Below are 23,638 nucleotides of genomic sequence, written 5' to 3'. Positions count from 1 at the left end.
CTGTTAGCATGTGGAAATGCTACTTACTTTTGTGTGTTCATTTTGTATCCTGCAATTTTATTAGTTCTAATAGTTTTTAGGTAGAGTCTTTAGTTTTGGGTAAATATAAGATTATTTCATAAGTTAACAAAGATAGTTCAACTTCTTCAGATCAATGTGAAGACCCTTTATATCTTTCTTTTATCTAATTTCTCAAGCTAGGACTTCCAGTACTATGTTCATTAACTGTGGTGAAAGTAACTTTTAGATTAACCTTTTTGAGGCTTATAGGAATGCTTCACTTTTTAAATATTTTTTAATTTTTTTTCTCTTCTATGTTTTTATACAGCCTGTCTTCAAGTTCATTAACTGTTTTCTCTACTTGGTCAATTCTGATACTGTGAGACTCTGATGTATTTTTCAGTTTGCTAATTGCATTTTTCAGCTCCAGAATTTCTGCTTCATTTTTTGTTGTTATTTTAATCTCTCTGTTAAATTTACCTGAAATAATTCTGAATTTCTTTTTTTTTTAGAATTCTGAATTTCTTTACTGTATTCTCTTGCTGTTCATTTAGCTTCCTCAAAACAACTATTTTGAACACCATTTATTAAATAGGGAATCTTTTCCATGTTGTTTGTTTTTGTCAAGTTTGTCAAAGATCAGATGGTTGTAGATGTGTGGCATTGCCTCTGAGGGCTCTGTTCTATTCCATTGGTCTATATCTCTGTTTTGGTACCAGTACCATGCTGTTTTGATTACTGTAGTCTTGTAGTATAGTTTGAAGTCAAGTAGCAAGATGACTCCAGCTTTGTTCTTTTTGCTTAGGATTGTCTTGGTTATGCGATCTCTCTTTTGGTTCCATATGAAGTTTAAGGTGGTTTTATCCAGTTCTGTGAAGAAGGTCATTGGTAGCTTGATGGAGATAGCCTTGAATCTATAAATTACTTTGGGCAGTATGGCCATTTTCACATTATTGAATCTTCACTGTGAGCATGGAATGTTTTTCCATCTATTTGTGTCTTCTCTTATTTCCTGAACAGTGGTTTGTAGTTCTCCTTGAAGAGGTCCTTTACCTCCTTTATTAGTTGTATTGCTAGGTATTTGGGGATGAATCTGGAAACCATCATTCTCAGCAAACTGACATGAGAACAGAAAATCAAACACCGCGTGTTCTCACTCATACGCAGGTGTTGAACAAGGAGAGCAGATGTACACAGGGAGGGGAACATCACACACTGGCAAGTGTTGAGGGGTTAGGGGAGGGATAGTGGGGGGTGGGGAGGTTGAGGAGGGATAACTTGTGGAGAAATGCCAGATATAGGTGACAGAGGGATGGAGGAAGCACACCACCTTGCCATGTATGTACCTATGCAGCAATCCTGCATGATCTGCACATGTACTCCAGAACCTAAAGTACAATAAAATCAAAAACAACTATTTTGAATTCCTTGTCTGAAAGGTGACATATCTCTGTTACTCTGGGATTGATTACTGGTGCCATTTTTAGTTCATTTGATAAAAGTCATATTTTCCTGGGTGTTCTTTATTCTTGTGGATGTTTGCCAGTGTCTGAACATCAAAGAGTTAAGTATTTATTTCATTCTTTGCAATTTAGGATTCTTTGTACTGTTCATTTTTGAAAATGCTTTCTGGGTATTCAAAGGGAATTGAGTATTATGATCTAAGTCTTTGCTCACTGCAGCTGTGTCTGTGCTAGAGGGCACCTCAAGCCTACTTATACTGTGAGTCTTTTAGAACTGAAGATGTACCGTCTTGGTTGACTTGAGTAGTAATGTTCAGAAAAATTCCCTCAAATACCTGGCTCTCTTGTTGTCTTCCCTCAATTTGCCCCCAAAAATTGGATCTCCCTGTCTCTGTGTTGGGCTGCCTGGACTTGCTGGAAGGGCAACACCAGCACTTCTCTAGTGGCTCACACCTCAGGCCAGCACAGTACTGTGTCTTGCCTGAGGCCCATGGCAACTAATGCCTATCTACCACTGATGTTTATTCAAGACCCAAGGGCTCCTTAGTCAGCAGGTGATAAATCATGCCAGGACTGGTTCTTTCTCCAAGCAAAGTGGGTTCTCTTCTGATCCAGAGTAGGTCTAGAAATGCCATTCAGAAGCTTGGTCCTAGAATTGGAGTCTTTAGGACTCTGCTTTGTGTTTTATTTTACTGTGGTTTAGCTGATATCCAAGTTGCAAGACAAAGCCCTGTTTCCTCTTTTGCCTTCTTTCCACAAGCAAAAGAAGTCTGTACCAAAGCTGCAATATCTGGATTTGGTGGAACAGTGATATAAGCATTCACTTGGCTGCCCCAAATGATGTCTTGCTGGGTTGCATGTACCCTAAGTCCACTTGCTCCAAGCCCAGCACAGCACCAGGAGATGCCCAAGGACTACAGTCTTTGGTCTAGACTGTCTTTCAAATGTATTCAACTCTTTTGTCTGCTCTTGGTGGGGCTAGTCAGAACTCAAGTGAGGTGATGATTTCTCTGTGGTTGGGCTGCTCTAAATGCTTTCTCTGTGGGCACTGGCTGAATTCTATCCAGTGTTGTGTTCCCCTGTGACAGATCAGCACTAAGATACAATGAATTTTTATAATCCCTTTGTTCTGCCTCTCGTATGCACACAAATTCTCTCTTTGCATGCTACCGAGGGCTGGAGGCAGATTGTGTGTGTGTGTGTGTGTGTGTGTGTGTGTGTGTGTGTGTGTAGGCAATGTACGATTGTCCTTCCTATACTTTTTAGTGCTTCATTCCTTGTTATGATGTTAAAAATAGATATTGTAATCAGTCTCCTTATTTTTTGTTCCTAAGAAGGTGTTTTCTTGTGTGGATAGCATTCACTATCCTTCAATTTGGTGTTCCTGCAGGGAGATGATTGCTGGAGGGTTCTATTTGGCCATCTTGCACCATCTTCCTTGGCCATCAGTTACAAGAGTAGGTTACAGTCTGTTTACACATACAATTATGTTACAGTTTACTATGTATGCAGAAACCTTTAGACCTAAGTTATAAGATGGCAATGTTAGGTGAAACTTAATTTAACATTATTTACTTTGAAGGGAGAGTGATAAAAAGAAAGAGAAGGTCCAACCACTGACCTATGGACATTATTCTTACAGGATGTACAGGATGTATTCTTTTGGAAAAAATAGAAGCTTATTTAAGCAAAGCAAAAAAGAAAGGAACATGTAGAAGAAGAGAACATTCCAAGGGTATAGTAATATTTTTAAAATGTACTGAGGAAAGGTGAGAAGTTCAACAGTTATAGGGTTGAATAATAAACATGCCAAATGATGAAAAAGAATGGTTATGGAGAAAATTTAGGCAATGAGGAGGATGCTGTTGAGTCTGAGAAGCAATTTCAATAGTGCAAGGGATTGGAGAAGAATCCAGATCAAAGAAATAAGGAGATAATTAGTGGTGTTAAAAAAAAAAAAGGAGAAGGTGATAGAAGGTAGCATTTACTCTGGAAAGAATATTCAATTTTAAGCATCATTTACATAAAAGTCCTGCATTTACTGAACATACTCAAAAAATTCTAATAAATATATACTGTAAACTTATTATTGTACAAAGCTTTATTAATCCCTATAATCTATCCAATGATAGTACAGAAATTATTAATTTTCTTATGTCTACTTGATAAATATATTCAAGTGTTAGACATTTTGCTCTTCATGCATTCAGAGGTGAAACTATTAGGCAAATGCTTCCTCATTGTCCAGAGAATCCCAAATCATTCTATTTGCTACTCTGTGTTATACATCTACATTATCATATATGACAATTAACCTTCTCATACAAAATTTATAGATTGCATTTCTATGGTACAAAAGGGAATTTAAGAAAAAATTGTTAATCTGTGCTTATGGAATATGAAATTCATCTGGTGATCCTCATCTAGGTAGGAATTAGGTTCTTTCAACCTCAGCATTTAATATGGGAATAATAAGTCTCTCTAATTCCCAGGAGCTGTTTGCAAACATTGTCTCTATGGTTATAAATTTTTAATAATCATTATCCACTCTCAAGTTGCATTTTAAACAAAATTTTATTCTCATTTTATTCATTTTTCCATTTCGAAAAATGCTGAACATCCTCTGAGCACATTTGTAATAATAAACACGTTTGGATGTTTTCTATGATTAAAAATGGAAGGTTCGTTGTATATTTTATTTTTCCACATCCAGTGCCAGAATATCAAACTCCTTAAAAAAAATCTCAGCTAGAAAGGAGGTAACCTGCATTGAAGTTGCACAGAGAATTACAAAGAATGCCAGCTGAGGCACTGAAAAATGCTCTAAGAAAGTCTAATTTATTTAATTAGAAACGACGGTGGCAGGGCTATTTTCTCAAATTGAGAAATGGTGAGACAGTGTCTAAAAAAAAAAAAAAAAGAAATGGAAAAAGGAAAAGAAAAAGATCCATGACATGGACGTATGATCACTCATCACTTTTAGCCTTGTAATGATTCTTTATTTTACACTGGAGAGTGTACTGGAAATATGAGATATATTCTGGACTTGAAATCTTCCTTCTGTGACCAGATAATTTATTTCTGATAAGTGGCATGAACCAAGTAGCAAACATAGCTTTGCAGAATATTCTTTTGCTTAGCCTTTTAATGCAGCTTTCTGTATGCAGTGGCACACACATGTAGTCATAACTATTAGGGAGGCTGAGGTAGGAGGATTGCTTGAGCCCAGAAGTTCAAGGCTGCAGTGAGCTATGATTACACCAATGCACTCCAGCTTTGGCAACAAAGCAAGACTCTGTCCTCACAAAAAACAAAAATGTTAGCTGAACATGGTAGCATGTGCCTATAGTTCCAGTTACTCTGGATGCTGAGACAGGAGGATCGTTTGAGCCCAGGAGTTGGAGGCTACAGTGAGCTATGATAGTGCCACTCTACTCCAGCTTGCATAATAAAGTGAGACCCTGTGTTATTTCATTCTCACATTATTATAAAGGAATACCTGAGGCTGAGTAAATTATATATATATATTTTTTTTAAAGTTTAATTGGCTTATGGTTTCACAGGCTGCACATAAATCATGATGCTGGCATCTGCCTGGCTTCTGCGGAGGCCTCAGGAAACTTACAATCATGGCATAAGGTGAAAGGGGAGCAGGTACGTCACATGGCTGGAGCAGCAAAAGAGAGAGTGAAAGGGAAGGTGCTATGCACTCTTAAACAACCAGATCTCACTCGCTATCATGAGAACAGCACCTAGGTGATGGTCCTAAACCATTCATGAAGGATTCATCCCCATGATCCAATCACCTTCCACCAGGCCCCAACTCCAACACTGGGGATTAGAATTGAACATGAGATTTGGCTGCAGACATAGATCCAAACCATTTCAGACCCTATCTAAAAAAAAAAAAAAAAAGAAAAGAAAAGAAAGAAAAAGAATTCAGCTTTTCATAGGAGCCTTTTGTAATCCTGGATTTTCCTAGATTCTTGCATGTCACAGGATGAGAAAGAGGGCCACAGAAACAGAATAGTGATGGAATTGGGGTTTGTTTGTCATCCTTGATTATCTTCAAAGAATGCAGGAACATTTTTGTCACTAGAGCAGTGACAATATGGCATACTTGTTCTACTGTAATCTAATCACCTATGGAAATAGTGTTTTTAAAAGAGAATACCTAAAAGGAAGAAATCCAATTTCTAAGCTGGAAAAGATGAATAACAAAAATATATGCTTTCTGTTTTCTTGAATCATCACCTAAACCTTACAATTATAATTAAAATAATTATAAGCACTTGATTCAGTCAGCAATATTCATACACATCTCTCCTTGTTCTAAATATATTTTATTAAATTTCCTAGAAATTCCTTTGCCTGTTATTTAAGGATCTTCAATACATGATATAAGCAGAGAGTAGAAACATAAGTAGAAAGAATATCAGTTGAAAAGACATTAATTGAAAATAAGAAAATTTGTAAAGTATTCCAACTGCTTTTTATCTTGTTTACTTTGTTATTACATGAAAAACTATTCCTTAATATATTTGTGACTTTCATGAAGTATTTAAAGTTTATATTCATTTATTGATTTTTTTTTGACAAATATTCGTCAAACACTTACTATTTGCCAGATACTGTACGGATAGACCCCTGCCTTCATAGATACTTGGTAGAGGTTACAATGATTAATGTCTTGATCACATAACTATTCATAGGCAGCTGTGATAATTGTGAAAATAAAGAAAGTGCACTGATAACTTATGCCTAATAGGATGGTCATATAAAAATTTTCTAAAGTGAGAGAAAGAGTAGAAGCTAACCATTAAAATATATTTACACATTTAGAAAACATCACATTTAAAAACTTGGCAATTAAGGAAGATTTTTAAATAACTATGCCATTAATCAAGATCACCAGAATAGAGAGAAAGAAAAAACAAGTTAGGGACGAGCTGACAGGACAGAATGATCTTAATATTTAAAATATAATTTATACTTTTCTACTCACTGTATGACTATGTTATTTTGCTCCTTAAAATATTTATTTGCTCAAATTCAGGGATGATATTTTGTCCACTTATATATGTGTCCTGTGAATAATTAAATATAATATATATATACATACACACATATGTATAAATATATATACATTAACATTTAAGCAGCTTTTATGGACTATAATTAATAACATTCCATGAATTCATTTTATCAAAATATGATGACATATTTCACATTCAGGAATGAAGATACAGTGAATGAAATTTGCAACCTACACTTAGATCCAGATTATGTTTTGCTTCAATAGAATAATGGTATATAGAAGTATTATGGTAAAATTTTATTTATTAACAAAGTTGGGTACTTTGTTTTGCTATAAGCTGAATCCACTACTGATTTGGCTATTATATTTTATATTTCATCTATGATTGAATACACATTTTACTGTTGCCTAAATGTCTATAAAGGTTGAAAATAGATTTAAGCCTTATGATCTCTTTCAGTAGATAAATGCTTTCTATATCTCTGTTTAAGCATTGTGCAGATATACTGGATAAAAAATATTGGCAGATAGATTGACTTGTAAATTATTTTATGCTTCAGACAAATTTGAAGTAAAATAATTTTAATAATTCAATAAATGTTCAATAATTTATCTATTTGTAAATTTGTGCTTTTTTTGTATGTTTGACTTTTTAGAGATTACAACTGTATTGGCTTCTCCCTCACCAACTTTGTTTTTCATAATTCTCCAAAACCAATCAAACATTATCTGGACCATGGAGTCCTTTCCAAATACAACTGGAAACAATTTGCCTCTCTTTTAAACCCCACTACATGATAATTAATTTCCATCATTGTACTTACTTTATTCCACTTTGTAATCTTTGTATTTATGGTTTATACATCATTAAAAAATGAATTATCTGAAATGTTCAATGCTAATTTAAAAAATGTCTAATAGGATATTTTGTACCAAGTGTTGAATATAAATTTATTGAAAAATATTTTACTGTAATTTAAAACCCAATGTAGTATGTGTTTTATTAAACTACTTTAATTAAAAAATATAAAAATAAACAAATACATGACTAAAAGTAAATAAAATAAAAATATAAACAATGCACTCTGAAGACACCAGAAAGTGAGAGATTACTTCTGAGTAGTGACACAAGAAAGTATCAAATGAGAAGAGTTTATGAAGCTATTTTATATTAGATAGATATGATAAGAAAACATAAAGACAAAAACCCTATAATTTAGAGAAAGAAAAATGAGACTATCCTCAATCAAACGGAAGCATACATATTGAAGAGTAGTGAGGGTGTTCCATTCCTTCAATATGCGGAATTCATTGTATTGATCATAGAGCACTACAGAGAGAATGCAATATAGAAACAGCATGCTGGAGTCACAATTTTTAGTTCTGCCTAGCATGAGCCCAAATTAATATTACTAAGTGAGAGAAAATATTTTTTCTAAAGATTGTAATATGTGTAAACCACCATTCTTGTAGTTGTAAGAGCTTCCAGAGATGCCAGAGATCTTCTTCTGTTCTTGGGGGTAACTCTGTATGTGTGTGTGTGTGTGTGTGTGTGCACACGTGCGCGTGTGCACGTGCACACATGCATTTGTGGTCTGTTGGGGTGTTTGAAGGAAAAGAAGTAAAATTTACAAAATGCAAAAACATATTGTGCTTATTTCTAACACATTTATACATACCATCATTTTTTTAACTGATTATATATTATTCTTTTATATTAATTTTTTTCTCCGCAATATTTTAATGAAGAATGAAAAAATAAAATAAGTGCTTAGTTTATAACACATCTGAACTTCATTAAGTTCTCTCTAGAGAAAGGTAATGTTAATGAAACCATTTACTGAATAATTTTAAGAGATCAAAATCTGTTAAGAAACAAACAATACCAAGCACACATGGTAAATTTAAACCCTCTAAATATATGTTGTGATTATTTATGTAGTTAAAGAAGTGACTGTAAACCACTTTGGAAACCTCAGAGGTTATTGAACCAGAACAAGCAATGTGGTGAGTGAAGCAAAGATAACTTGAGTTTCGAAGGCTAAAAGATAAGTAAGTTGATCAATAATGAATCAAGTGAGGTGCTAGCAAATTTGAAGAGTTGCTGTGGTTAAGTCAGATGCTATTGGAATCCATCAAAAACTAATCCAGTGGAACCAAGCTCAAAGCACTACTAAAACTCCAGTAGCCTTTTGAAGTGAGCGCCTGTCTTTACTGCCAAATTTGTCGTGTTAACCAATCAAGTTTTAAAGCACCATTTCTATCTAATGAATAAAGATTACTACAACTAGTGAGTGACTTTTAAGCATTTTAAGAAAGCCATCATAGGCCACTGTATCATAAATTAATATACAAGAAATTTTGGTAGTTAGTAGATATGGCATTCAGTTAAGCAATTTCACCCTAAGAATTTTTAAATCAGGAATTAATATTTCATTAAATTGTAAGGATACAGTATTCTAAATAATTTGTATTAACACACTTTAAGTTTCACCCTAATAGCATTGACTCCATTTGCTTTCAGATTTTAGAATCTTGCTGGCCACAATCACTTAAAGGGAAGCCTTTAAAACTTTAATGCAATGTTTCTCAAATTAGGGTTCATAAACCCCTGGAAATTTACCAATACAGCTTTGAAAGTTTATAATTTCTCAAGTTTGAGAAACTACCAGTTGAACCAATTTAAAGTAATGGTACAGAATCCACTATAGTGTTACAGAACTTGACTGGTACTTTAAGAATAGTTATAACAGCTATCTGTGGGCAGGTCTGTTCTGTGAAAATATCCATAGTCACCTCTAATAGAATCAAGCTTTGCCAAGTGTAAGGAAATTTCTTTAGTGATCTTACAATGGATGATGAAAACACAGCATTAGGAAACCTGGCTAGAATTTAAGCACATATAACAATTCTTTGCAGGAACAAGGCCATATTCATTGTGAAATGTGCCCATTTTTCTATGCTAATCCCTTAAACATTTTTTAGCATCCTGGCCGCCAAGCTTTTCTTCTAACTGGCCAGTTCTTCTACCTGTCTAATAATAAAAGACGTAAAAACTTCCTCCTCTTCCAGGAAGCATAGACTAACAAAACGAAAACCATCATCATAAAGTGATTTCTTTATTCATTTTAATTTAAACATATATAAATTTTAATTTATACATGTATATAATATGCATAACAATTAGTCCACAAAAGGAGAGAGAGAATAGTGCTGTATAAGACTACCATTAAGTCAGTAAGCATCTGGAGTAGATTGTGATAAGTTCTATGACATATTCTGACATGTTAAATCTTAAAACAATCACTAAGGAAAAAATATAAATACGTAGTAAAAAAAAAAAAACCCACCAATTACATTAAAACATTTATTGGAAAATATTCACTTAGTGGAAAAGTAAGGAAAATCAGTGAAAAAAACAAGACAGGCTGTTCACAAATCAAGATGGCAAACATAAATTCAACTCTCTAATAATATTAAATATAAACATGGATATGGATTAAAGATATAATCAAAAGACAGCATGATGTTATATCAATATTATTTATGACAGTAACTTTTAAAAGACAAATATATGATGTTTACACAACACACATATTCATTTCAAATATACAAACAGATCCAACTAACAGAATGAAGAATTTATACAAACAGTAACCATAAGAAAGTTGGAATAACTATACAATATTAGGAAAATATCATTTTTGAAGGAAGAAAAATATGTTGCTAGAGATAAAGTGGAACAAATTATGATAAAAGAGTCACTCAATAAGGAAGGCATAGCAATCATAAGCATATAGAAACTTGTCAATATAGTGCCAAAAGACATGAAGCAAAAATGAACAGAAATGAAAAAGAAGACAATTCAGTAATAACAGTTATGTGCTTAAACAGTCCACTTTCAATGATAGATGAAAATGTTAGAGAGAAAACCAAACCAGAAAATAGAAGACATGACCTGCCCTATAAACCAACTGAAACTACCAGACATTCAGAGAACACTCAACCCAACAAGAGCTCCATATGGACTACTGTATTCTCATTTTAACATAGACCATTATTCAGGATGGACCACATATTATTAATAGAAAGTAAAACAAAGAATGTTGCCCGACCACAATGAAATGATATTAGAAATCAACAACAAAATTTGAAAAATTCACAAATATTTAAAAATATTTTATTATTTAGGAGTGTATTGTTTCATTTCCATATATATGTGAATTCATAATCACAAATACATATATTCACTCACCCCTTCCTTAGGACCTGTTCAGAACTAGGAGCTGGCCCTGCATTTGGTGACTCTGTTAAGGCTTTCCAGCTTCCTCCCTCTTCAGCCTCAGGATCTGCATCATCTCTTTCTTGACTTCCAGTATTTTATCACAAAAGATCTGTTCAGAGTTCACACTTTACTCAGTATTTTGGTTTTTCTTGGTGGGAGAAGAATTTCCCAGCTTCAGTTTGCCCTAGAAATATATATATATAATAAAAATAATATATTTCTAATTATTCTATACAAATATAGATTTTATATTTATATAGATATAGATATAAATATATGTTTATATAGATTCTATACAAATATAAAATTTGTGCATATATGAAAATAAGCGGACATACTACTAAATAATCAGGATATAAAAAATTATCCATCCTTCTGTTAAATCATTAGAAAATATTAACATTTTTATTTCTATGTTTTAGAGATAAGGAAAATGAGAACTAGATAGAGTTTTAATTGAACTGCTCAAGATCACAAAATCAAGGTATGATAAAACTTAGGCTAAAAACTTGCCATTTTGATTCGATTATATTTTATTCCCATTAAAATGTAAGTGCTCATTTATCATCTTTCCAGGTTTGGAAGTAGGATAATTATACATAGTGAATTTGTTATACCTAATACCTAGAAACAGACTTTTCAACAACTTTAATGTTGAACAAAACATACAAGATTAACATTACTTGTCTCTCTCATCGTACTCGCCATGGGAATTTATTTAAAAACAAAACACACACAAATAAGTGCTTGAATGACACCTTTTGGTTCATATTGGTAACATCAGCCCCTATTGAATGATAAGATGCTAAATTAAGGTTATTGTAGAAGACATTCGGGTATCCTGAAGAAAAATTTATTATTTATTTATTTCCATATTTTTTCTTCCATTTTTCTATAGGGCATTTCCAATTCTCTCATCTATACAGTTTAAATTTTTTTTTCTGCTAAATGTTGCTAAACTGACAACAAATAAATTTAATTGGTTGAAGATGAAAATTTTATCACAGTCATGAAAATGTGTGTTTACATGGACTTCATAAAAACCAAATAAGATTCCACATCTTAATGGTAATATTGAAAGTACACAAGTCAAAAATTTTTAGTAAGATGTTTTCCTCGTGTCCTTCAAATCATACCAGTTAGGTAACCTCACACATAACTATGTCTTCTACAAATGAAGGCATATGGCTTGGAAGCTTCATTAATAGTTTCAAACAGTAATTCTTTTCCATTTTTTTTCCTTATTAAAAATGCAGAGCACATCGCTCCCCCACGTTTATTCACCATGTTATTTCAGCCCAGGAAACCATTTTTTTTTTTTTTTTTTTGAGACGGAGTTTCGCTCTTGTTACCCAGGCTGGAGTGCAATGGCGCGATCTCGGCTCACCGCAACCTCCACCTCCTGGGTTCAGGCAATTCTCCTGCCTCAGCCTCCTGAGTAGCTGGGATTACAGGCACACGCCACCATGCCCAGCTAATTTTTTGTATTTTTAGTAGAGACGGGGTTTCACCATGTTGACCAGGATGGTCTCGATCTCATGACCTCGTGATCCACCCACCTCGGCCTCCCAAAGTGCTGGGATTACAGGCGTGAGCCACCGCGCCCGGCCAGGAAACCATTTTAAGAACTAGAAATAGGTACATAAATGACAGGTTAAATTTTCATCAGCAAGTCAGTGAAGTGTTTTCCTATTTGACACATCATAGTGTGTAATGAAACATAATGGTGTGAAACTGCTAAGTTGAAAGACACTGCATGTGGCCTGACTGGAATGGGAAAAAAAGTCAATTTTACTATATATGAATCATAGTTAAAAGGATAGTGATATGTTTGGGTATTGTTTAATAGAATGATTCACATCGACTTTTATATCTTTGATACTTTTGATTTTTAAGTATATATTCTTACATATTCTGAATAGAAATCCACATTTTGATTTTTATTATGGGCAAAATAAATGTGTTTCAGATGATAAGTTAAGTTCCCTTTAAACAATGATTTTGAACAATTGTCAGCAAAAATAACAACAATAAATCTTTACTTGGCCATAAATTAAACTAAATACTTTACATATTTTGTATCATTTAATTTTCAAAAGTGTAGGCCTGCCTAGTATTGCTATCCTCATTTTCCAAATGGAGAACTTGAGGTTTTAAAGAAGTTAAGTACTTTGCTAAGGGAATCTGGTAGTAATTAAGCTAGAGTTCAACATGCTTCTGTCTACCTACAGAGATCATACTCTTCATCCCAACAGTGATTAATTATACAAGTTCCTTAACATTTATTACAAATAGTAAAAATAAAACTGCTACGTGAGTCATTTCTCCTCTTTGTTTTTTTTGTTTTTTTTTTTTTTTGAGACAGGGTCTCACACTCAACACGTGGGAATTATGGGGATTACAATCTAAAATGAGATTTGGGTGAGGGACACAAATTCTAACCATATCTATACCTATATCTATATGTGTATCTATCAATTTTTATTTATTTATTTATTTTCACAATGAAAAAGCTAATTATCATCCTGTGGGTGATGCCTCTGATATTGCCTATGTTGACAAAGATATATCGGTTTCTATTTACAGGGACATCGTTCCTTAAGAGTCTAAATTCTTGCCTGCTATGTCAGAAAAGACAAATATAATGATAATAATCTAGCAATCTCTTCCAACAATCAGGCACACATTACGCATCACATAGTGAGATTTGTCTTGATATTAAGACTACCCTAACTTTATAAATACTGTCACATTTAATATCATTCTATGCTTCCATGACTTGCTATTATAATCTCAAATAGAACAACATTTATGGTGACTCTTTAGGTTCTAGTATTCTATATTAAACTCAAAAGCAAAGTTAAAGTACTTACATTTTTTAAAAAAAGAAATTGAACTCAGTTTTCCTCAAGTAATAGCTAATACGCCATAACAATTCATACGTAACAGAATGTTTCAAAGCAAACCAGATACACACAGTCATATGCAGAAATTCATGTATGATTTCATCATTTTTGTTATAACTGTTATCAATAATTAATAATTATTGATAGACCTGGGTGAATAGGAAAGTGTATAATGTTAGTTCCACTGTGATATTTCCTTCAATATTCTGTTATGTTTTACAATATTATCCCTTTCCATATGCCATCTTTAAGAAAATAAAGTTTTTCAGTGAAAGAACCACCTAGAAACCTCTGTATAAAGTAATTGCCTTTCTTTTGTTGTCCTCACAGTCTTATTTAAATGATAAGCATTCTTTCATCCCTGACTGTGCTGCCCCTAGTTTGTGGAGAATTTAAGATATTCCTTGCACTAACTGTGGGCCTTCCTCCCCCATCCCCAAATGAGGCTGAGTGAATATTCAGTAATTAAAACTATTCTTAACACTCTGAGTGGGTTTCAGAGGGCATGGTAAATAATTTCTTTCTATATGCAAATAGTGTTAAAACAGCTCTGGCACTCAGGTGGAGCTAAAAAAAAAACTTGTAGAAGTGAATAATCATTTCAATAGTGAGTCATTGTACTTAAAGAGATGTTCCAGTTTCCCTCCTTCTTTTTATGACATCAAGTTAATTAATTAAATGGAGCTATGCAATCTATTGATCTAATGATTCTTCTGAGACTCTTATTTCAATCAGTTTCAGAATGGACAGCTATTTATTAATTGGTTCATCCATTCAGTATTCTATTTTTCATTTATCTTCAACATATGTCACTAGAATGTTTAAGAAAGACATATTTCCTTATATTATTTTATTCTTCTACCATTTCAAAGGCATAGAGACATTTATTCTATGCTGTGTCTTAGCCAAAACTTCTCTTCTATTTCTGCCTAAATTGCCACACCTCCTCCCAGCAAACACTCCTTGTTGCAAAAGTTGCCAGGCATAAATTTTTAGCTTACCATTTCAGTTTATTTAAAATACGGAAAAGAAATTGAAAATGTCATTCTTATTACACTATTTGCCAACTAACTTAAGTTAATTTGACCCATGTAAAAAATGGCAATAGCATTTAGATGTGCAACCCGACAGTTCAGCCAATTTTGCAGAGATGGTTTATACCTGGCCCTTCTTTATTGGCATAGGCTACCACATTTTGGATTTATTTTTTTCCATAACGTTGAACATAGCCATAATTTCTTGGTTTTAGAGTTTTGTCATTTTGTTTCTAAAATTTTTTTAATATACAAGATGAAAGCATAAGATCTCTATTGTTATACTAATAATCTCTATCCCCTCTCATTATCTCACATATTTTTCTGCCGCTTAACAGAACATTTCAAAGTAGTTGATATTCCTTACACTGTTTATAATAAGACCAAATACACTTACCCTATTTCTCAAACCTTTCTCTGAATTGTCACTAGGTTCAATCAAAATTATAACCAAAATGAGCTTCAGATTTTCCTCTTCATGTTATCTCTACTGTATTTAGAGAACGTCATGCTCTCTTTATCTTTCAGTTAGAACAGTATAATAGACTTCTAACCTAAGCCTGGCTTCTCTCTTTACTTTTATATAGCCATAGTCATTAAAGTCCCTGTTATAAGTCACTACACTTTAGAAATTTAAGGATTATTATCTTATTACTGCTTTCCAGGGAATCCAAAATAATTATACAAGTGTCCTAACTTCCGTATCTCCCATATCCCCACAGTATTTTGTAGGATATTTCTTACTTCATTTCTTAACAGTCTTCACTGTTTTGAGTATGTATCTAAGGACTATTCCCCTTACATAATATGCTAATAACATCTACATTTTATAAAAATAAATATGTCATAAAATACCACATCTGTTTTTTTTTTTTTTTTTTTTAAGAATTAGATCTATTTTATTAATTCACTTGGCAAGTGCAAGCTAGTTTTCACTATAATCTTATTACAACTTTAAAAAATGTGTACTTTAAGTTCTGGGACATATGTGCAGAATGTGCAGGTTTGTTACATAGGTATACATATGCCATGGTGGTTTGCTGCACCTATCAACCGGTCATCTAGGTTTTAAGCCTCTCAGGGATTAGGTATTTGTCCTAATGCTCTCTCTCCCCTTTTCCCCCACCCTACCCCCAACAGGCCTCAGTGTATGATGTTACCCTCCCTGTATCCATGTGTTCTCATTGCTGAACTCCCACTTATGAGTGAAAATGTGTGGTGTTTGGTTTTTTGTTACTGTGTTTGTTTGCTGAGGATGATGGTTTCCAGATTCTTCCACATCCCTAAAAAGGACAGGAACTCATTTTTATGGCTGCATAGTATTCCATGGTGTACATGTGCCACATTTTCTTTATCTAGTCTATCACTGATGGGCATTTGAGTTGGTCCCAAGTCTTTGCTATTGTGAATAATGCCACAATAAACATATGTGCGCATGTGCCTTTATAGTAGAATGATTTATAATCCTTTGGGTATACTCAGTAATGGTATTGCTGGGTCAAATGGTATTTCTGGTTCTAGATCCTTGAGGAATCACCACATTGCCTTCCACAATGGTTGAACTAATTTACACTCCCACCAACAGTGTAAAAGCCTTCCTATTTCTCCACAGCCTCCTCACCAGCATCTGGAGAAATTTTTTTGGCATTTGTGAGCCTTTTTATTTCAGGTATATTAACCACAAATTTAGTGAGTGGCTTATCTGATGATTTTCATTGGTTGGTTGTTAACTATATGGTCCTTGAGTATAACTGCTTGTTCCAAACTTGTTGAGGACATCATTGATAATATTTGCCATAGAGCTTGTTCTTTGCTTTGGTAACACTCAATTTGTCACCTACAGTGTAATCTTCACTTGAACACACTTAATGCTTAACATACACACAGTGGCATATGGCTTATTTGTAGATATCAATATGCTGTCTACAGGCTGTAAGATTTTCAAGTTTTTTGCTAGATACAAATTTTCAAACATTGCCACATTCTGCTATGATTGCTTTCCCTTTGCTACAGATCTCATGTGATCGGATGATACACACATGATACATTAGCTATTCCTGTACGCAATGATGGATGGGGATTCGGGAAAGGATGTTCCACTTTATCAAAAAGGATAATTTTAACACTGACACTACCAGTACCTGATGATAATTTTAAAAATAAGTCAGTTTTTAGTTTTATCATTGCTTTTAAATTCCTTAACAATGTACATTTTCCTTGCCTATAACTTTGGTGGACCTTATCTACCTTCGCCCACAGCCAGACTATAATATTTGTCTTATTATTAGTATTTTATTCACTTCTTCACTCTGTTCATGAAGTATGGATTTCTGCCTTAAAGTTATAGAGATGGCCCAACACATTGCACCTGATGCTGGACAAATGAGGATGACAGCAATTTATTTCTCACACACACAGCCTGAGGCAAGACAACACCAAATGCCACACAGGACAACATGAAGCTTGCATTTGGAAACAAAGTGAGGCTGGAGCTTTGGAAGGCAGATTTGCAGTATCAAGAAGGTGAGGAGTTCTTTAGCTCCCATGGGAGGATATAATTGGTTAGTTTGCGTAATTATGTGGGCTGCCAAAATACTGAAACTTGCTGCTCAGGAATTATCAGGGACGGTGCCTGGTCCACTTGATAAAGAGGGCTTATTGGCTGGGGACCTTGCCAATAGAAGCAGAGTGAAGAAAGGAATTTCTGGCCAGGCCATTTGAAGCTCTCTCAGTTTTACCAATTTGACTTGGGATCACATAATATTGAGCTTTAATTTTAGGACTCACAACACAATGAGGAATCAAAAAGTTTCTGAAGATAAAGTTTTTTTAGGATTCATGTTCCACTTAATAAATAGTTGTGTAATAAAATAAAATTACACATCTTATTAATATTATTGATAGATATCTGAAGTTTATTGACTCATCAGCATTAACCAATTTTTATCACAAAAATAAATGTTACAATTATGAATTGAGGTCATTGTTACTTAATAAATGTGTCATCTACTTGTAAAACTAAAGTTTAAAAATCTTATTTATATTTTCATTCTTTTTTTGAGAACATTACATTTTATTTTATTTATTTATTTTTCTTCAACTTTTATTTTAAGTTCTGGGGTACATTTGCAGGTTTTTTACACAGGTAAACATGTGTCATGGTGGTTTGCTGCACACATCAACCCATCACCTAGGTAATTAAGCCCAGCATCCATTAGCTATTCTTCCTGAGGTTTACCCTGCCTGCCCTCCCCAACTAGCCCTGGAGTGTATTGTTCCCCTGACAAGTGTTCATATGTTCTTATCTTTCAGATCTCACTTATAAGTGAGAACATGCTGCATTTTGTTTTCTATTCCTGCATTAGTTTGCTAAGGATAATGACTTCTAGTTCCATCCATGTCCCTGCAAAAAACATGATCTTATTCCTTTTTGTGGCTGCATAGTATTCCATGGTATATATGTGCCACATTTTCTTTATCTAGTCTATCATTGATGGGCATTTGAGCTGATTCCATGTCTTTGCTATTGTGAATAGTGTTGCAATGAACTTACATCTTTATAATAGAATGATTTCTTAGGTTGGAATATCTTTTCTTTAAGAATGTTCAATATGGCCCCCAATCTCTTCTGGCTTATAGGGTTTCTGCTGAGAGTTTTTCTGTTATTCTGGTGGTCTTTCCTTTGGAGGTTACCTAATCTTTCTATCCGGCTGCCTTTAACATTTTTTCTTTATTTCAATTTTGGAGAATCTGATGATTATGTGTTTTGGGGTTGATCTTCTCGTGGAGTATCTTACTTGGGTTCTCTGGATTTCCTGAGTTTTAATGCTGGCCTGTCTTCTTAGGTTGGGGGTTTCTGGATGATATCCTGAAGCATGTTTTCTAACTTGGTTCTGTTCTCCCCATCTCTTTAAGGTGACCCAATCAGTGGTAGGTTTGGGTTTTTTACATAATCCCACAATTCTTGACAGTTTTGTTCATTTCATTTCATTTTATTATTTTTTCTCTATTCTTGGCTGCTGGTCTTATTTCAGAAATATAGTCTTTAAGCTCTGAGATTCTTTCCTCCACTTAATCTAATCAGCTATTGATACTTTTGATTGCATTGTAAAGTTTTTGTGTTGTGTTTTTCATCTCCATCAGGTCATTTATGCTCCTTTCTAAATGGCTATTCTGGTTATCAGCTCATGTAATGTTTTATCATGACTCTTAGCTTCTTTGCATTGGGTTAGAATATGCTTTTGTGGTTCAGTGAAGTTCATTATTACCCACCTTCTGAAGCCTACTCTGTCAACTCAGCTATCTCATTTCCAGCTGAATTCTGTGGCCTTGCTGGAGAGGTGTTGCACTCATTTGAAGAAGAGGCATTCTGGAGTTTTGAGTTTTTAGCATTTTTGTGTTGATTCTTTTTCATCTTTGTGGGGTTATCTACCTTTAATCTTTGAGGTTGCTGACCTTTGAATGGGGTTTTTGTTAATGTTGTCTCCCTCCCTCCCTCCTCCCTCCCTCCCTTCCTTCCTTCCTTCCTCTCTTTTTCTCCTTTCTTCCTTCCCTGCTGCAGTTTGCTGTGGGTCCTCTCCAGACTCTAATCACCTGGGTCCTTCCTGCACCTGAAAGTATCAACCATGAAGCCTACAAAACAGCAAAGATAGCAGACTGCTTCTCTGAGAGCTGAATTCCAGAGGGACATACCAGCTGGAATGCTCCTGTAGGAAGTGTCTGGAGACCCCTACTGGGAGGTCTCACCCAGTCAGGAGGAACAGAATCAGGGACCCAACTAAAAAAGCAATCTCGCTGCCCCTTGGTGGAGCAAGTGTTTTGCCCTGGGAGAAACCTCCTCATTGAGACCACCTGGATTCTGCAGAGCCAGGAGGCAGGTAAAGCTAAGTCAGCTGAGCCACAGAGACCACACCTGCCCCTCCTGGCTCTGTCTCAGGGAGATCAGAATTTTGTCCATAAAACCCTGGCTGATGTTGCTGAAATTCTTGCTGGGAGGACCCAATGAGGAGAGGTGGCTCAGGGTCCCACTTATAGAAACAGTCTGACCACAATCTACCACAGCCGCTGTGCTGTGCTGTGGGGTAATTCCTCCTAGTCTGGACTGCCTAGACTCCCTTAAGCCAGCAGGCTAGAATGGCCAAGGAGAGCTGTAGAGATGGCAGCAGCCCTTCCCTCAGAAGAAATTGGTCCTTTCACAGGCAGTCTCCAGCCTGCTGCCACTGGCCTGCTGGAATTCTAAGTCAGTGGGTCTTCACTTGTGAGATGCCATGGTAGTCAGGTCTGCTTGAATGATGCCATTGGCTCCCTGGCACCAGCCTTATTTCTAGGAAAATGGACAGATCTCCTGCCTCACTGGAATTTCCAGGGTCAAAGTATGCAAAAGCTCCTGGGTCTCCATGCATACCCAAACAGCCACCAAAAGTCTGCACAGCTCTGTGCTTCAGATCCAAGGCCCTAGTAGCATGTACAGCATGATTTCCCTGGTGGGGTCACACAATCACTCACCTCCTCCTTGACTGGGGATGGGGCCTGGCTCTGTGCCACTACCAGGTGGGCTGTCACCCCATCCTGCTTTTCTGTGCTCTCTGTGGTTTGCACCGACTGCCTATCAGTGCCAATGTGAGAACCTGGATACCTCAGTTGAAGGTGTAGAATTCACTAGCCATTTTTTTCCTGTCCATGAGAGCTGCAGACTGCAGCTGCTTCTAATTGGCCATATTGGACCACTCCTATTTATTTATTCTTTTCTTCTTTTTTTAAATTATACTTTAAGTTCAGGGGTACATATGCAGAACATGCAGGTTTGTTACATACGTATACATTTGTCATGGTGGTTTGCTGCATCCATCACCTCGTCATCTACATTAGGTATTTCCCCTAATGCTATCTCTCCCCTAGCCACCCACTCCCCTGCTATTCCTCCCCTACCCTCCACCCACTGACAGGCCCTGGTGTGTGATGTTCTCCTCCCTATTTCCATGTGTTCTCATTGTTCAACACCTACTTATGAGTGAAAACATGTAGTGTTTGGTTTTCTGTTCTTGTGTCAGTTTGCTGAGAATGATGGTTTACAGCTTTATCCATGTCCCTGCAAAGAACATGAACTCATCCTTTTTTATGGCTGCATAGTATTCCATGGTGTATATGTGCCACATTTTCTTTATCCAGTCTATCTGGGCATTTGGGTTGGTTCCAAGTCTTTGTTATTATGAACAGTGTGGCAACAAATATACATGTACATGTGTTTTTATAATAGAATTATTTATAATCCTTTGGGTATGCACCCAGTAATGAGATTGCTGGGTCAAATGGCATTTCTACTTCTAGATCCTTGAGGAATCACCACATTGTCTTCCACAATGGTTGAACTAATTTACACTCCCAACCAACAGTGTAAAAGTGTTCCTATTTCTCCACATCCTCTCCAGCATCTGTTGTCTCCAGATTTTTTAATGATCACCATTGTGATTGGCATGATATAGTATTTCAATGTGGTTTTGATTTGTATTTCTCTAATGACCAGTGATGATGAGGTTTTTTTTCATATGTTTGTTGGCTGCATAAATGTCTTCTTTTGAAAAGTGTCTGTTCATGTCCTTTGCCCACTTTTGAATGGGTTTGTTTGTTTGTTTTTCTTGTAAATTTGTTTAAGTTCCTTAAAATTCTGGATATCAGCCCTTTGTCAGATGGGTAGTTTGCAAAAATGTTTTCCCATTCTGTTGGTTGCTGGTTCACTCTAATGATAGTGAAATAACTAAGGACAATTTTCCTGCTTTGCTAGAGATATAGATATCCATATACAAGGCATAAAATTAACAACCTATCTAAAGTCAACATGAAGAAAAAATTCTAAGACTAGTGAGACAAAAGCATCAGGTAATTTATAAAGGAAAACCTGTTAGACTAACAGCAGACTTCTCCTCCTTTATAAACCAAAAGAGACTGGAGTCCTACTTTTATCCTCCTTAAACAGAATAACAGTCAACCAAGAATTTTGTTTCCAGCTAAACTAAATTTCATAAGCAAATGAGAAATAAAGTCATTTTCAGACAAATGATGAGAAAAATTGTCACTACCAGACCCACCCTACAAGAAATGCTGTAATAATTTCTAAATGTTGAAACAAAATTTTGATATGTACAACAGTAGAATCTCTTGAAGTGAAACTCACAAGGCCTATAAAAAAATAATACAATGAAGAAAACAAAATATCTAGGTAAAAATTAACATGAAGACTGGATCAATACCTCACATCTTAATATTAGCATTAGCTGTAAATGCCCTAAATGTTTCTCTTAAAAGATACAGATTGACAGAATGGATAAAAATCAATTACAAACCAAATATCTTCTGTCTTCAGGAGACTCATCTAACACATAAAGTTTTGTATACAATCAAAGAAGGGAGTGGGAAAAGACAGTCCACACAACCAGAAACCAATAAAAGCAAGCACAAGTAGCTATTTGTGTTATCAGATAAAACATGCTTTAAAGTGAAAACATTTTAAAAATGACAAAGAAGGTCATTATATATTGATAAAAGGGTGAATCCAACAAAAGATATTTTAAATCTATATGCACCTAACACTGGAGCTCCCAGATTTATGAAACAATTACTACTGAACCCAAGAAATGAGACAGAAAAACAATAATAGTGGGGGATTTCTACACTCCACTGATGCACCAGACTGGTCAGCAAGACAGAAGCCAACAAAGAAAAAATGGACTTAGATTATATTCTAGAATAAATGGACCTAACATATTTACAAAACATTCTATCCATATAATTCTAGAACACACATTCTTCTCATCAGCACATGAAACATATGTAAAAGAAGGAATACTTTTACCACATATGTAAAAGAGGAAATCCTTCCTAACCTTTTCTATTAAGCTAGTATCACCCTGACACCAAAACTAGAAAAGGACAAGACAAAGGAAAAAAAAAAAAGAAAACTCCATATATACATCCCTGATGAACATAGATGCAAAAACCTGTAACAAAATATTAGCTAACTGAATCCAGTAGCACATCAAGAAGGTAATACACCATAGTCAAGTGGATTTCATCCCAGGGATACAGGGTTAGTTGAACATATGCTAGTCAATAATTGTGATATGTCACATGAACAGAATTAAAAACAAAAACCATGAGATCATCTCAATAGATGCAGAAAATGTATTTGATCAAATCTAGCATTTCTTTATGATAAATATCCTTCCTACACTAGGCATAGAAGGGACTTACCTCAAAATAATAAGAGACATATATGAAAAATCCACAGCCAACGTTATACTGAAATGTTGGACAAGGATGCCCATTTTCATCACTTCTATTCAACATGGTACTGGAAGCCCTAGCCAGAGCAATCAGTCAAGAGAATAAAATAAAGGGCATCCAAATTGGAACACCTCTATTCACACAAACTAGAGTTTGACTGTGAGATTACCATATACTTAGAAAATCCCAAAGAGTCCTCCAAAAGATTTCTATATTTAATCAATAAATTTAGTGAAATCTCAGGTTACAAAACCAGTGTACACAAATTAGTAGCACTGCTCTACACCAAAAACAACCAAACTGTGAATCAAATTAAGAACTAAATTCCCTTTACAACAGCTGCACAAAATAAAATACCTAGGAATATATTTAATCAATGAGGTAAAATATCTCTACAAGAATAACTACAAAACACCGCTAAATAAATCATAGATGATACAAACAAATGGAAACACACATCCCATGCTCATGGATTGGAAGAATCAATATCATGAAAATGACCATACTGCCCAAAGTAATCTACAGATTCAATGAATTTCTTATTAAAATGCCAACATCATTTTTCACAAAATTAGAAAGATTTATCCTAAAATTCATATGAAACTAAAAAGAGCCTGAATACCCAATACAAT

The sequence above is a fragment of the Aotus nancymaae genome, unplaced genomic scaffold, assembly GCF_030222135.1.
Source record: "Aotus nancymaae isolate 86718 unplaced genomic scaffold, 86718_ANA_hifiasm-v0.15.2.pri h1tg000017l, whole genome shotgun sequence".
In the NCBI taxonomy this organism is placed as follows: Eukaryota; Metazoa; Chordata; class Mammalia; order Primates; family Aotidae; genus Aotus; species Aotus nancymaae.
The sequence above is the reverse complement of the archived record's forward strand: the minus strand, read 5'-3'. Positions refer to the sequence as shown.